The 14,204-nt window shown below is 28.6% G+C and overlaps 1 long non-coding RNA gene across 1 annotated transcript; it reads left to right on the top strand.

The window, feature by feature from the left end:
• Positions 1 to 3,277: 3,277 nt before the first annotated feature.
• Positions 3,278 to 13,684, top strand: LOC129309573 (uncharacterized). The gene is made up of 3 exons (XR_008592930.1): positions 3,278 to 3,690; positions 3,826 to 3,973; positions 12,294 to 13,684. It is a non-coding gene; the product is annotated as an uncharacterized LOC129309573 (long non-coding RNA).
• Positions 13,685 to 14,204: the final 520 nt, after the last annotated feature.

Here is a 14,204-nt window from a genome sequence, read left to right as displayed (position 1 = left end):
CCAAAAACTTTATTAAAAGACATTAGGACCAAATTAACAGTGGGCGTAAGTATGCTCTCAATTTAATTGTTTAGAGTTTAAAATATATCAATTATAAATATAGGTTCAAATCACTCTTGAATTTATAGTTTATAGTCCAAATTGCATATTAACCCAATTATATGTTATACCTCTATAATTTTTTAGGATCCAAATGTTTCTAAATTTTGCATCAAAGTTTTTTGTAAATTATAGAAGATCAGTTATGAAGAAAGACCTCTCATAAACTAACATAAAATAGTTGTTAAGTTATGAATTAAAGAAGAATTTAATTAATTTATAATTTATTTTCTTATTTAATTCTTGAATGATAATTTAAAAAATATGTAATAAGATCAGAATAATAAAGTTAAATAAAATTAATTTATTTTGTAGACAAAAAAGATTAAGTTTAGGTGATTAGCTTGTAATTGATTGCACTGCTTGTTTTTATTTATTTATTTAATTTTAATTTATTTTTTAAATTAATTTGTCATAAAAAATCCCTCCACTATTTAACTTTTCATAATGCTAATTTACATAGTTAATCTATTAACTCTTAGGGAGATGACCTAGATTGTGTTTTACTGTAAAATCTAGTTTTTATTAATTTTAATACTATTCGACAATAGTGTCAATAGCAAAGGCCAACCCCAACATTTTTTCAAGAGGCTTCGGGATGACCTATCAGACTTAGCTCAAATTACTGACTTTAGTTTAGGGTTTCAACTACTATTTAACTAAAAACTTTATTAAAAGACATTAGGACCAAATTAGCAGTGGGCGTAAGTATGCTCCCAATTTAATTGTTTAGAGTTTAAAATATATTAATTATAAATATAGGGTTCAAATCACTCTTGAATTTATAGTTTATAGTCCAAATTACATATTAACCCAATTATATGTTATACCTCTATAATTTTTTAGGATCCAAATGTTTCTAAATTTTGCATCAAAGTTTTTTGTAAATTATAGAAGATCAGTTATGAAGAAAGATCTCTCATAAACTAATACCTTTTTATAGATGGGAGAATTACATAGAAAATCTCACTCAACATAATTAATTGCTCTCATATATTATCATTTTTTTAAATTCAGTTATCAATGAACATGAGAATAATTACTTGTCTTAAGTAAGATTTTAAAGTAATTCTCCCTTTATAAATTGATTTCATGATCCAACTTATGAATGATTCTCAAAGTATGAGGTCTTAAGTATGTTTTTGGAAATCTTATATTTTAGGAAGAATTTCTTTGCTCACGTAATGGATTCTTCCTCTCAGAATGATTTGTTCTAGAGACTTTATTTCACTTCTCAATAATTTCAACGGTGTCGCTTTCCATGAAAAAAATCTCAACGTCCATTCTAAATCTTTTTTGATACTTTATCATTAGTGACTTTATCTTTGTAGCTTTTATTCACTTATTTATATATTGATTATTTTATAAGAAGGGTTAAATAATAAATTAACCTTAAAACTATACATTCAGTAGCATCTCAACTTGTAAGCTCATTTTTAATGCAATGTGTACCTTCAACTTTTGAACATAGTATAATGCTACCTTTACCATTAATAAAAGATAACTTTAACCTTTAGTTGATTAAGAAAATTTTATTAGTCCTTTTGTATAATTTTTTTGTTAGCCAATGATCGAAGTTAACATTTGTTAACTTGGAAGTATATTGCACCATTTTAAAATCTTAAAGGATAATATTACCTCAAAAATAAGTTGAAGATCCCAAAAATTCTTATACTCATAGTTTAGAGGCCAATTTGTCATTTAACCCTATAGAACAAATAATGAAAGATAGCTTGGAATCTAAGCCAAACCTCTTGTACATTACTCACTCTATTAAAAAGATGCAAGGCATTTTAGATCTTTTAAAAATTAATAATATTTTTAAAAAATACCTTTAATTAGGCATATAATTAATAAGATTTTTTAATGAAAATACTTTATTAAGTAAGAATAAATATAAAAAGAATGTAATTTTAAAGATAATTAACTAAATGTGATTTGATTAAAAATGCTTTATATTTTTTTTAAAGAAGGGAGCATGCAATACCACTGCTTATAAGAAACATTTTGGTTAATCATGAGGATGTTTTGGTCATTTTACAAAATTCAAATTAATTGCTGATAAGAATCTTGGTCCTTTTTATAAATCATGCAAATTTGAAGTCTTGAGTAACAATTATGTTTGTCATTTGGTCCCTATGAGCAATTTCTCCAAATGCAATTAGTTGAAAAACATTATTCAATGGCAATTGATTGATGACCACTAAAAAGGAAGGATGAATCATGAAAGTTGAAAACGTAGTTTTCTCTTAATTAAAGTGTGCTTTAAGATTTGTTTATGATACTTTATGCCCAAAAGAAAAAGGTTGGAGACCCATTTCTGCATTAAGTAAGAAAATGAGAGACAACAACTTTCACATGAGATTTTCAGCAAGGGGGAAATTAGAATGCGACTGTAAGGAAAAACATCTACTTTTGCTTTTTCGTTCCCATTTTAGCATCATGCATAAAAAACAACTGGTCTATCGTAATTATAACATCTTAATCCAAGGAAATAAAATAATAGTACTTCCCCTAGTTGAAAGGGTTTTATCAAGGTATTAAAAATTAAAGAGGTCATTAAATTGATTGAGATATTAAATTAATAATTAAAACTATAATTGAATCATAATTAAATTGATCGTAAATGAAGCATCTTATTAAATTAGTTAAGATAGTGAGTTAATATTTTACCGATTCAATTGAGTGAGTTGGCTCATATTTTTATATTATAAATTTTACCCTTTCCTATCAATATCCAAGGAAAGATAAATCTTTACTCTTAGCTATTCTCTATACTTTCAAAATAATAATAATAATACTCTTAATTGGGAGGGTTCTACCCTTTTTCTTATGGATGCAGAAATTTTACATTTTATTATTATCATTTTCCCTTAATTTTTCTAATTATAACTATTAATATCACTGCATTAAGTGAATATGCTTTAGATTTAAATTTGATAAATGGTTACGTTTACGATAGTAGAAGAAAAAAAATGATAAAGAAATGGAGAGGCTTTGAATTCTTTTTCATAGTATCTCAACAGAAATAATGTGTTATTAATGGAATTTATTCCTTGTAATTTAAAAAAAAAATTAAAGTAATGCCTTAAAAAGCTCCTTGACATCTGGCTAACACTTTGCATTATATATAACCATGAATTGCGCTTCATTTTAAAGCTTTGAATCATCCAGAAGACCCTTCATTGTTCTCGATCACTTCTCACCTATATGAAAGAAACACAACTTGCGGATCCATGTTAAGGTCTCATTGTTAATGCTGAGTCGGCCTTCTGATTCTGAATTAGCAAGGTTGTTTTTGTGTTTGCGCGTGTGTGTGATGTTGTTTGTTCCTGTCTGTACTGAACTGCTATTCTAGTTTTTGCTCTCTCTCTCTCTCTCTCTCTCAGTTCTTAGTGTTTTTCATAGAAAACAAGAAAGCTATGCGCCATCTCTCTCTCTCTCTCTCTCTCTCTGTAAATTTGCAGAACCCTAAGACGAACTGATATATATATATATATATATATATGCAAATTGCTGAGAACAAGAAAGAAGCCCTTTTTCTTCATTTGAACAATAGCAGAAACATTTTCAGCCACAGCCAAGCTTGAGGTGATTCAGTGTTTTAGAGTTTCTTCATTATATTTGATCACGAGCATCATACATATATATATATATATATATTTGGGTGAAAGATCTGAGTGTTTAATTGAATAAGGCAGTTCCAAGCGGTGTTCGTTGATGCAGGTGCTTTGATTTGCGGATGATGAGACAAGAAAAGAAAAGAGGAAGTTGAAGAAGAAGAATGAATCAGAGCCGTCGGATGAAGAGATGAGAGATTCGTGCAAATGAAAAGGAGATGATAGATGGCAGAGCTGGCCTACTTTCTCTTCAGGTACCTTTCTCTCTCTCATCTCTGAGAAAAAATCGCATCATCTTTCTCTGACTGTCTGAGCTTTTTTCTCAGACATTCTGTCTCTTTGCTGTTCTCTCTATCTTATGTCATCACAGCCTCTCTCACAACCCAGATCTCTCTCTCTCGCTAATCAACTTCACATGTAAACTCTTGATGACCATATCATAATCGAAGTGAAGAAATTCCTACACATCTATGGGAAAGTAATATTTTCCCCTCAGCCAATATATGTGCAAGTAAAGTAGGTAATTTAGACAAGATAAGTTTATTTAGACTAGCCTGAATTTTTTGAACTTATTCAAACTAATCATACAATATTTTTATGAAAAAATTAATTTTTTTAATCTTTTAATTTTTAATTTACTTATAATTTAATCTTGCAATTATGACTCGTTGAGATCCAATTTTTTAACTATTGACTCACTATAATTCAGTCCATTAATTTTTGACTTACTTATAATTCAGTGCCTCAACTTTTGTTAGCTCTCTCTTTTCATGTTAATTTAAATCTCACATCAAAGAGTAAGATGAGGGTATTTTAAAATAAAATATGAGCATTTCTTTTATTTCTCTTATTTGATAAGAATAATTTTTTAAGAAAATTAAAAAATAAAGACCATGTAATAAGGGAGTCAAAAGTTAAATGATTGAGTCTGAGTCAAAATTGAGGAATTGAATTACAAATAAGGTAAAAGTTAAGTGATTAAAAAATTAATTTTTCCTCTTTTTTATTTTATTTTATTTGGGCTAATCTAAATTATCACATCTGTCTATGCAAGCCCATATGTTTTTTATTGCTATGACAAAAGAACAGTTTTCTGGTGGTCAAGGGGGAGAAAAAAATTACAATCAACTGCATTTGTTATTATTGTTGCTATTATTATGTAACAAGAACTACTTTCAATCATACAACATGACTAATATATATATATAATATTATATATATTACTAATGCTAATTAAAAATTGCGTATTAATAATTATCAATATAAGTGTAAAATTTTTATAAAATCACACTTTTCATACTTTACAAATAGTGTAACTTTATTTTAATGTTTTCTCCGCACATTTTATTGGACTACATACAAACTTCCTTTATTCTTTCAAATTTTTATACATTTCAACAAACTTTTGTTAAATGAAAATTGTACTATAATTATTATATATCCGGTACAAAATAATGGAAATATATCTAGCCTTTTCGTTTGGGCCAGAATAAATCTAGCTAGTTGCACATAAAACTAAATAAAACTTGAAATGTTAGATATGCAGGATAGGTGTCACTTAATGAATATAAAATACTTTTTTTATTTAAAAATAGAAAAAAAAAATTATTTTTATTTTTTAAGGTATAATCATTATTTTTAAAAAAAAAGTGCTCGTATTAAACACTCCTTCCATTCAAAAAATATAAAATATTTTTAACTAAATCTCACTTCCTAATAAAGTAATTACTTAATTTCAAACTAACTTTATATTTTCATATTTATTCATATTAAACACTCTACAATAAATATAAAGTCAATATCAATAGGGATATTTTTTTAAAATATAATGTTTACACCTTGAAAGACAAAAAATATCTTAAATTTTTTAACATATATTTTCTCAAAAAATAATTTACATTTTTAAACGGAGGTAGTAAATTACTTTATATTTATTTTAAAGTGAAACACTCTATTAAATAAATAAATATAAAAAGATAAAATTAGTTTGAACTTTATTAGAGCAAAATTTAATTAAAACTGTCCTGTATTTGTTATTGGAGGGAGAATATATTCTTCGTGCTTGGACATTGGGATGATTTTCTTGTGATACCCGACAAAAGAAAAAGAAAGATGAAAAAGGTCTTGATTGTAAATCTCAGCTACATACTTAGGAAAAAAGACACTTTTTTCAGATATGGGAAGCAATAAAGAATTTAATAATAATAATATAGTATATGTATGATTTGGTTTAGTATATTATTCGAAAATGTTCCAGAAGAAGGTTTTGATTTCAGAACAACAATAGAGAGGAGCGGGCATATGCTTAGAAACGAAAACACCTTGGATAAGATTTAGGTATTTAGTTCTATATATTTGATAGATTTATATCCAATCAAATCATAATAAACAGATTTTAATAGGTTAATTAACTTAAATAACTCATAAACAGATTTTTTCAGATTATGGCTTCATAATCTTAGGGAAGGAGGCTACCAAATAGGCTTCAAAGCCAATTTTAGATACCTCTAAGTAACAAAAATTTTGAATATTTGAATAAAAATTATTATTTTTTAATTATTTATTTTCTTTAGTTTTATGATCACTTCAGATATACTCCCTCTAATTGTATTCATAAAGCATATTCTAAAAAGTGCATTTAATTTTATTTATAAGTTATGGTGTGATTTTTTAGGTAATATTTAAAATGTATTTTTAAAATTACCCTTCATAAAAGAAAAAAATAATATGACATTACTTTTTAAATTTATTATATAAAGATATATTTAAAATTTTACATAATTTCATTCCTTTTACTTTTTTATATTAATATTAATAATCAGTAAAAATGACTTTATATATTACTTTGATCTCATTTATAAGTTACATTTTAAAAGGTTTATTTAATCTCATTTATAAGTTAAAATGCATTTTTTTAAGTAATATTTAAAATGTATTTTCTAAATTACCCTTTATAATAGAGAAAAATAATATGATATTACTTTTTAAATTTATTATACATATTTAAAATTTTATATACTTTTATTTTTTTATATTTTTTATATTAATATTGATAAAATTGGCATAAATAAGTTACAAAAGAGCCAAAGCAGCATATGAGAATATGCATGTATGTATGTGGAACTAGAAGTGCATGAATTTGTATGGCCAGAAATAGGGGGCGTGAGGGGTGATAGAGCCGTCAATTAGGGCCGAGCTCGTAGGGCCGGCCCTTTTAGGCTCGAAAAAATTGAGGACCAGGCTTCCATTTTATCTTTAAAAATGTAAATCGGGCCTAAAAGGGCTGGCCCTTTTAGGCCCGAAAATAAAAGGGCCGGCCCTTTAGGGCCAGGGCCGGCCCTTTTAGGCATGTTTATAATTTTTTTTAAATTATAATATAAAAAAATAAAAGATTAAATACATAATTCAAAGAAATGAACATATTAAATACATTCATTCATCCCTTATTTATTTATTATGATAATATTAGTTAAGTTTAATTTTTATTGGTATTCACTTTGATGTTGCTATTTGATATTAGACCTAAATATTTTAGTTTTCTTTATTGTTGTGGTGTAAATTAATTTAAATTTATTTTCTTAAACTTAATTTTATGAATAATAACTTTTTTTATAATTATAAATATATATTTTATAATTTTTAATTGAAAAAATAATTTTAAAAAAATAGGGCCGAGGCCCTGAGGGCCGGCCCTTTAGCCCTGAAGGCTAGGGCCGGGCCTTAAAAAATGAAACCCTGACATGTAATCGGGCTTATTAGGACCAGCCCGTTTAGGCCCTGACCCTTCAAGGGCCGGCCCTTTAGGGCCGGGCTGGCCCTAATTGACAGCTCTAAGGGGTGATACTTGAAGTTGACTACATGAAAGACGCGAAGAGGTACATCCCAGGACCTATAATGTTATGCCCTGTTTGGTCCCTATACTTTTTATTGTTTAAACGAGAATGGCATGCTTTCTTGTATTAAGATAATTCGGTTCTCTTTATAAATTATATCTATTAATCTCATCAATATCAATATAAAAAATATAAAAAATAAAAATATATAAAATTTTAAATATATTTTCATATCATAAATTTAAAAAGTAATGTCATATTATTTTCTCTCTCTTATAAATAATAATTTTAAAAATATTTTTTAAATATTATCTAAAAAATTATACTATAATTTATAAATAAGATGAAATAAATCTTTTAAAATGTGCCTTGCAAATGAGATTGGAGGGAGTATATGTTTGATGCAAATTCTCTTCTTCACCAATACGTTCTTTGTTATTATTATGTTTTTAATAATGACAAAAAATGTTTTTTTAATTATTAAAACTCTGATGACAAATGACTTAATATCTAACCTATATACAAATGGTCAAATTTAAATAAATACTCCCTCCGGTTCTATTTATAAGTTATTTCTACCAACCTCATCAATACCAATACAATAAAAGTATAAGGAATAAAAGTAAGTAAAATTCCAAACATGTCTCTATATAACAAATCTAAAAAATAATGTCATGTTACTTTTTCTCTCTTATGAAGGGTAATTTTAAAAATACCTCTCAAATATTATCTAAAAAGACGCACCATGACTTATAAATGGGATCAAATGAACCTTCTAAAATGAGACTTACAAATGAGACCAGAGGGAGTAAAGGATAATATTTCAAATATTTTTTCATTTACAAGATATGAATTCTTGATAAACTTTTTTATTTTGGACAAAGAGTTCTTGATAAACTTGATAGATATAAAGCCATTTCCACACATTATAGCCCACCTTTGTTCTTGCTAAACTATTTTAGCTGTTCCACACTAAACATTATTTATTTTGAATTAAAAAAATTAATATACATGTCTGTATAGTTTTTCTCAATTTTAAATTAAGCCCTTGTAGTTTGATTCATTAAATATGTTAATTGTTAAAATTTAAAATCATTGATTAACTTTGTCCAAATAAAAATACTTTTGAAATTGATAAAAAAAATTGATTTAATACTCTTGGCAAAAAAATTGATTAAATACAATATTTTTATTTTTATTATTTTTTAGTAAAAATTCTATATGTATAAAAGCTATTTAGGAAACATAATAAAAAAACATATAAATTTTGAGTTATAATAATTATGTAATTATTTCAAAAGTTATATAATCTTATAATAAACATATAAAATTATTAATTTTATTTAAAAAAAATCAAAGAATTTAACCTTTAATAATTAACAAATCTAAATAATAAAACTATAAAAATTGGATTAAAACAAAATAAATTATAAAAAATTAATTTAAATTGAGAGAAATTATGAGGATATTAATTTTTTATTTTGATCTTATAATTAAATTTACTGTTCCACGTGAATTTTCCTAGTTGTCCATGTTTTATGTTTGGTATACGTAGGAATGAGTAGGCATGCCTAGGTAGGCCCGACGTGAATTTGGTTGGATTAACAAAGTTCCAATTGGTTAGGTAACATGGGGACGACTCTATCCACACACCCAAAAAAATAAAAATAAAAATAAACCATGAGGACGATCTTAATAACCAATTCTGTCTTGGCTCATTAATATTTTATATTTTAGCTTTTAATTATTTCTATTCACATTAGTTAATATCTAATATTTCAACTCAAATTTGTTGCAATATCATTGTTCAAGTTTTGGTGGAATGACTATAATTTTCTCATCCTTAATTACTTTTAAAAAACATGTTAATTTTCTTTTAAACCATGATAAATACTCTCTCTATTAAAAAATATAAGATATTTTTAATCAAATATCACCCCTTAATAAAGTAGTCACCTACTTTTTAACTAATCCTATCTTTTCATATTTATTCTTGTTAAACATCCTATAATAAATATAAAGTTATTATTAATAGGGGTATTTTAAAAAAAAGCAATGATTACACTTTGAAAAAGTAAAAATACCTTATATTTTTGAGCATCTAACTCTTTAAAAAATACCTTATAATTTTTAAGGGAGAAACTATATTCTCGTATTGACAAGAAGCTTAGTTAATGCTTAATTGTGATAATAGATCAAATTAGTCTAGACTTTAACTAAACATGCCTGATCTATATATAAATATACTAAAAGTATATGTATAAATAACACACACACACAAAGATTTACCTGTATTTATACAAGGAAGGGAATGATAAAGTAAAGTAATATATAAAACATAAAGTGAAGTTTTCCCTTGTTAGTTTAATTTTCAAATTATAAATATAAAATTTTAAAATAAATTAATATAATTCACATTAATTATATTTTTATTTATATCAATTTATATATCACTTAATATATATATGTGTGTGTGTGTATCTATACATACTATATAATATAAACTTATAAATAGCTACAGTTGGTAGGCTTATCGGCCAATTTTTTTTTTTTTTTTTAAAGTGAATTGACTTAAACATGCTTGGTTGTAGGCCTGAACTTAACTCTTTTTACCTAAATAGAGCATGCCAAGTCATGACTCAATAAGGCTAGGTCATCAGCAGGGCTTCGAAACCTATTTCCACCAATGTTTGAATTAACTTAAACTCAAGTGAATAAGAGAAGTTATAGGTTTTCAAAATAAAATGAGCTGTGAAAGTATTATCAAGCCATGATTATCCATGTGTACATGTCTATATGTTATTTAAAATTGTGAAAAAAAAAACATATTATCTGCAATACCCTATTGAATATCTGTGTAATTCTGTAATTCACCTGAAACTTGTTTTAATTTTGTCAAATGATTGTTTTGGCTTGGTTTGTATAAATTTGTCTAAAATTGTACATGAATGAGATATACAAGCCTAATGAATTAAATAAATAAATAAATATATATATATATTTATTTATTTTTAAAAAATCACAATATATAAAATACCTATAATTATAAATTAATATGTCAACTTATAAATAAGTTCGAAAATTTGATGGACTAATCTTATATCATGTATGTGCTCATTGATATTTAACAATTTAAGACAAGTCTTTCTGCAAGTGGAATATAAATTATTTAGAAACAGCTTGATATATACCAAGCACAAATTCTTGTGATAATTTCTCAAGCACAGGCACATATTAGATGAAGCGAAAAATCTAAAGCACGCCAATCCTTGCATCAAATCCTAGAACATGGTTGACACAAAGTATCTAACAAGGTTATGAGAAAAAACACAAGTCTTATCTATGGGTATGGCTTCAATTCCCCCTAATATTATCTCAATGTTTTGTATTGGTGAACGACTCTTCGTTTTGAGAGATCTCCTACCATCTGAGGACAATCTTAACAAGTTCTATGGGTGGTATTAGAACCACCAACTCAGTGTTATGAACCCTAACCAATAAATTTTGTTGGGTGCCTCCCCTAACTATCATTTCTATTAAAAGAAAATTAAAACAAGTTTCCATGGTATGGGGAAAAAAAAATTATTTTCTAGTATGTTACGCCGCCGTGCAACATGAAAGAGTTTTTGATAAAAATAGAAGATGAGATGAAAGAGGAAAAGAAAGTGAAGTGAAAATAAAATTTTTAAATTATGTTTGATATGTACATAAAAATGAGTAATTTTTTGTGAAAGAATTAAAGAAATAAGTGGGTTCTATGAGTATGAAAGTGGGAATAAGTTCCATCAATTTTGATGGAACATAATTCTTTGAAGAAGTGGGATCCATACTAACAAATAGAACATTAATAAAGAGGCCATTCTCTATTATAGATAGTTGGATTGAATTTGATGGCTTGAGTTTAATAACTTTTTAAAAGTATAGATTAACACAATATCATTCAAATTTGCATAACTGCATTAGCAGAGAAGTAGCTGAGAGAAAGTTACCAGTAATTTAGTAGATAGAAACCAAGCCAAGGAAAGAAAAGTGAAGCTTTTGAGAAGGGCAGTGGTGGTATTAAAGTGATTGATGAAGGTTAGGAAAGGAAGAAAAAAGAGAAGAGGGAGGTTGGTTGCGCAAATCTAGCTAAGCTGGGCATCAGTGGGGAAGCAATAAAAGGAGCAAAATAGATTTGAGAGTTGTGTGAGGGAGAGAGAGAGAGAGCGCCACTCACTGAGGAACATCAGAACCCCTCTCCCCATGCCCCAACCGTACACACACAGACACAGTCCCACCCACCCACCTCCCTCTCCTCACACCTACACCAACCATTCATTCCCTCCTCACTTCTCTCTCTCTCTCTCTCTCTTCAACTCAGCCCACATTATATGTTTGGGACACACAGACACAATCTCAGTGCACCAGGACCAACCCAAAGCTTGACGTCTTATAACCCTTTTCCCTCCCCCCCCCCCCCCCCCCAAAAAAAAAAAAAAAACTGCAAATTTCTTGTTTACTGATGATAGGACAAGAAGAGCCCCATCATCGCAGGGCGGTTCCAAAAAGTAGAGAGAGAAAATTGTACAGCTTTTCTTTTCTTCCACTCTGCTTTTTTTTATTTTGAGCATTATTCATGTTCACTTTGACCAATATACACCCACCCCATCCTCGCCCCACTAGCACTATCTATCTATCTAGTTTTCCTTCTGAGATCTTCTAAGAATCCCATCTTTGCTTTTTCTTCTTGTGGTGGTGGCAGCTGAAGCAGAGGCAATAAAGAAAGTGGAATATGGTGAGGGCCATGGCTGCTGCAGCTTATGGGGTCGAACAAGAACTGCTCGTCTCCTTTCTCGTGAGAATGCTTGAAAAGGAGGAAAAGGTTCTGCTCAGCCCAAGAACAGAGTGGGCTATTTGCAGTAGAAACTACCCTGTTTCTCAAGTCCAGTGCTTGCTCGCGCCTCTGTTCTTCTTCTGCTTCGCCTGTTGATATGGTGCTGATGCTGGTGATATTGGCTTGAAGGCTCAATCTAGTAGCTTAGTGATATAATTTCTATATAAATTTGTATTTTTTTTTCCTTTTCTTATCCTCTTTGGTGGATATTCAAATCAAATGTTGCTCTACCACAGGTTTGATTTCCTCTCTGATCTTGACAAATCCTTGAAATGAAGGCCATTTTCCTGGGGAAGCATGAGAGGAGAAAAGAGACGTTTCTTGAATTGATCCCTTGGGTTTCTACATTTTGCAGTAAATGGGATGCAACTAATCCTGTAGGAAATTTGGTCAGTGGTGCTTTAAATTTCTTGGGGGTCCCCTAAGGTACAGAGCCTTCAACATCCGAATACTGTTTTATTACCGTTTCAAATTTAATGTCAGTCCTCTGCTTCTGTCTCTTTTACAACAAAACTTTATTAGTTTTTTTTTTAATTTTCCTCCTTCTTGGGAAACGTGGAGATCCATGATAGTATACTAACAAAAATGTCTCAACTTCAAAATCCAAAAAAGGACCCGTCATCTTCTACGTGTAGCAAGGTACTTTGAACTTTGAAGAACTATTATTTAATCAGAATTTACTGTTGGGGTTGTTCTGTTCATTGTTCAAGTTGCAGTTTTTCTTGCTTTAAAATTGTGGTTTAAGATTATTGAAGAATCATGCGGCCCATAGGACCTTGTGTTGGGTACGATCATTAAATTTTGCTTTCTTTCTTTCTCGTGTGGAAAAAGTATGAACAAGAAAAACAGGAAGAAAGACAAGGGATGTTTGGGTGTAAGTGACGAATGATCTCTTAGAACATGGAAGTGTCCAATCAAGTATGCTTTGCAACTTTTTCCTTTTCTTTCTTCTACTTTTAGCATGCATGTGAAAGCATGGAAGCGCAGAGCCCCATCCAAGAAGAATGAAGAAAAAGCAGGGGGGAAAAAAAGGAGGATATGATCTTTTCCTAGGATTGGCTTTATTAGAGCTTTGTTTAGACAGCATAATTTCCTTTTGATTTTGTTAAACTTGTTTTACTCAACCATCCCGTGACACTACTTCACAGAATTGGTCAATATCAGAGTCAGAATTGAAATACTGACTGTATAATTATATCTATATTACTTCTATCCTTCTAAGCAACATAAAACCGATAATTCTTGAGTTTTATAGTCAATCTTTCATATTGTCGTGTCTCTTCTATTTGGAGCTTGGTTATTTACTTTGTATTTTTCTATTCACCAATGTAGTCCAATGGCGACAGATACTAGGGATCTCATATATGACTCTTAGTCTATTAGAGAATATAAGAATAACAATAAGAGCTTTTTTTCTCCCAACGAAACAAGTGGGTAGGGTCACATCAATTATTATAAATGCAAAAGATTATAGACATACCTTGTCTCCATATTTAGCTCGCTTCCTGCTTCTCTTTATCTTTTTGTCCCAAGTGGAACGAAAATAAATGTTCACATCCCCCTAGCTTTGAGTAAAAAACGAATGATTTTCCAAAATCATATTGCTAACAAAAGAAAGAAAGAAACATGTGAAAAACCATAAAGCTAATATAAAGTTTCAATGACTATTAGAATCAGCACATACTTTTTTCCATTTAATCAAATTACCTTCAAAATCAGCAATACAATAGCAAAACAATTTGAGCACTTTACATGGCAAATATATATTGCTAGTAAGGT

The sequence above is a fragment of the Prosopis cineraria genome, unplaced genomic scaffold (assembly GCF_029017545.1).
Source record: "Prosopis cineraria cultivar Desert tree isolate PC_DT_omini unplaced genomic scaffold, ASM2901754v1 PC4, whole genome shotgun sequence".
Classification (NCBI taxonomy): domain Eukaryota; kingdom Viridiplantae; phylum Streptophyta; class Magnoliopsida; order Fabales; family Fabaceae; genus Prosopis; species Prosopis cineraria.
This window is presented reverse-complemented; position numbering and strand designations above follow the sequence as displayed.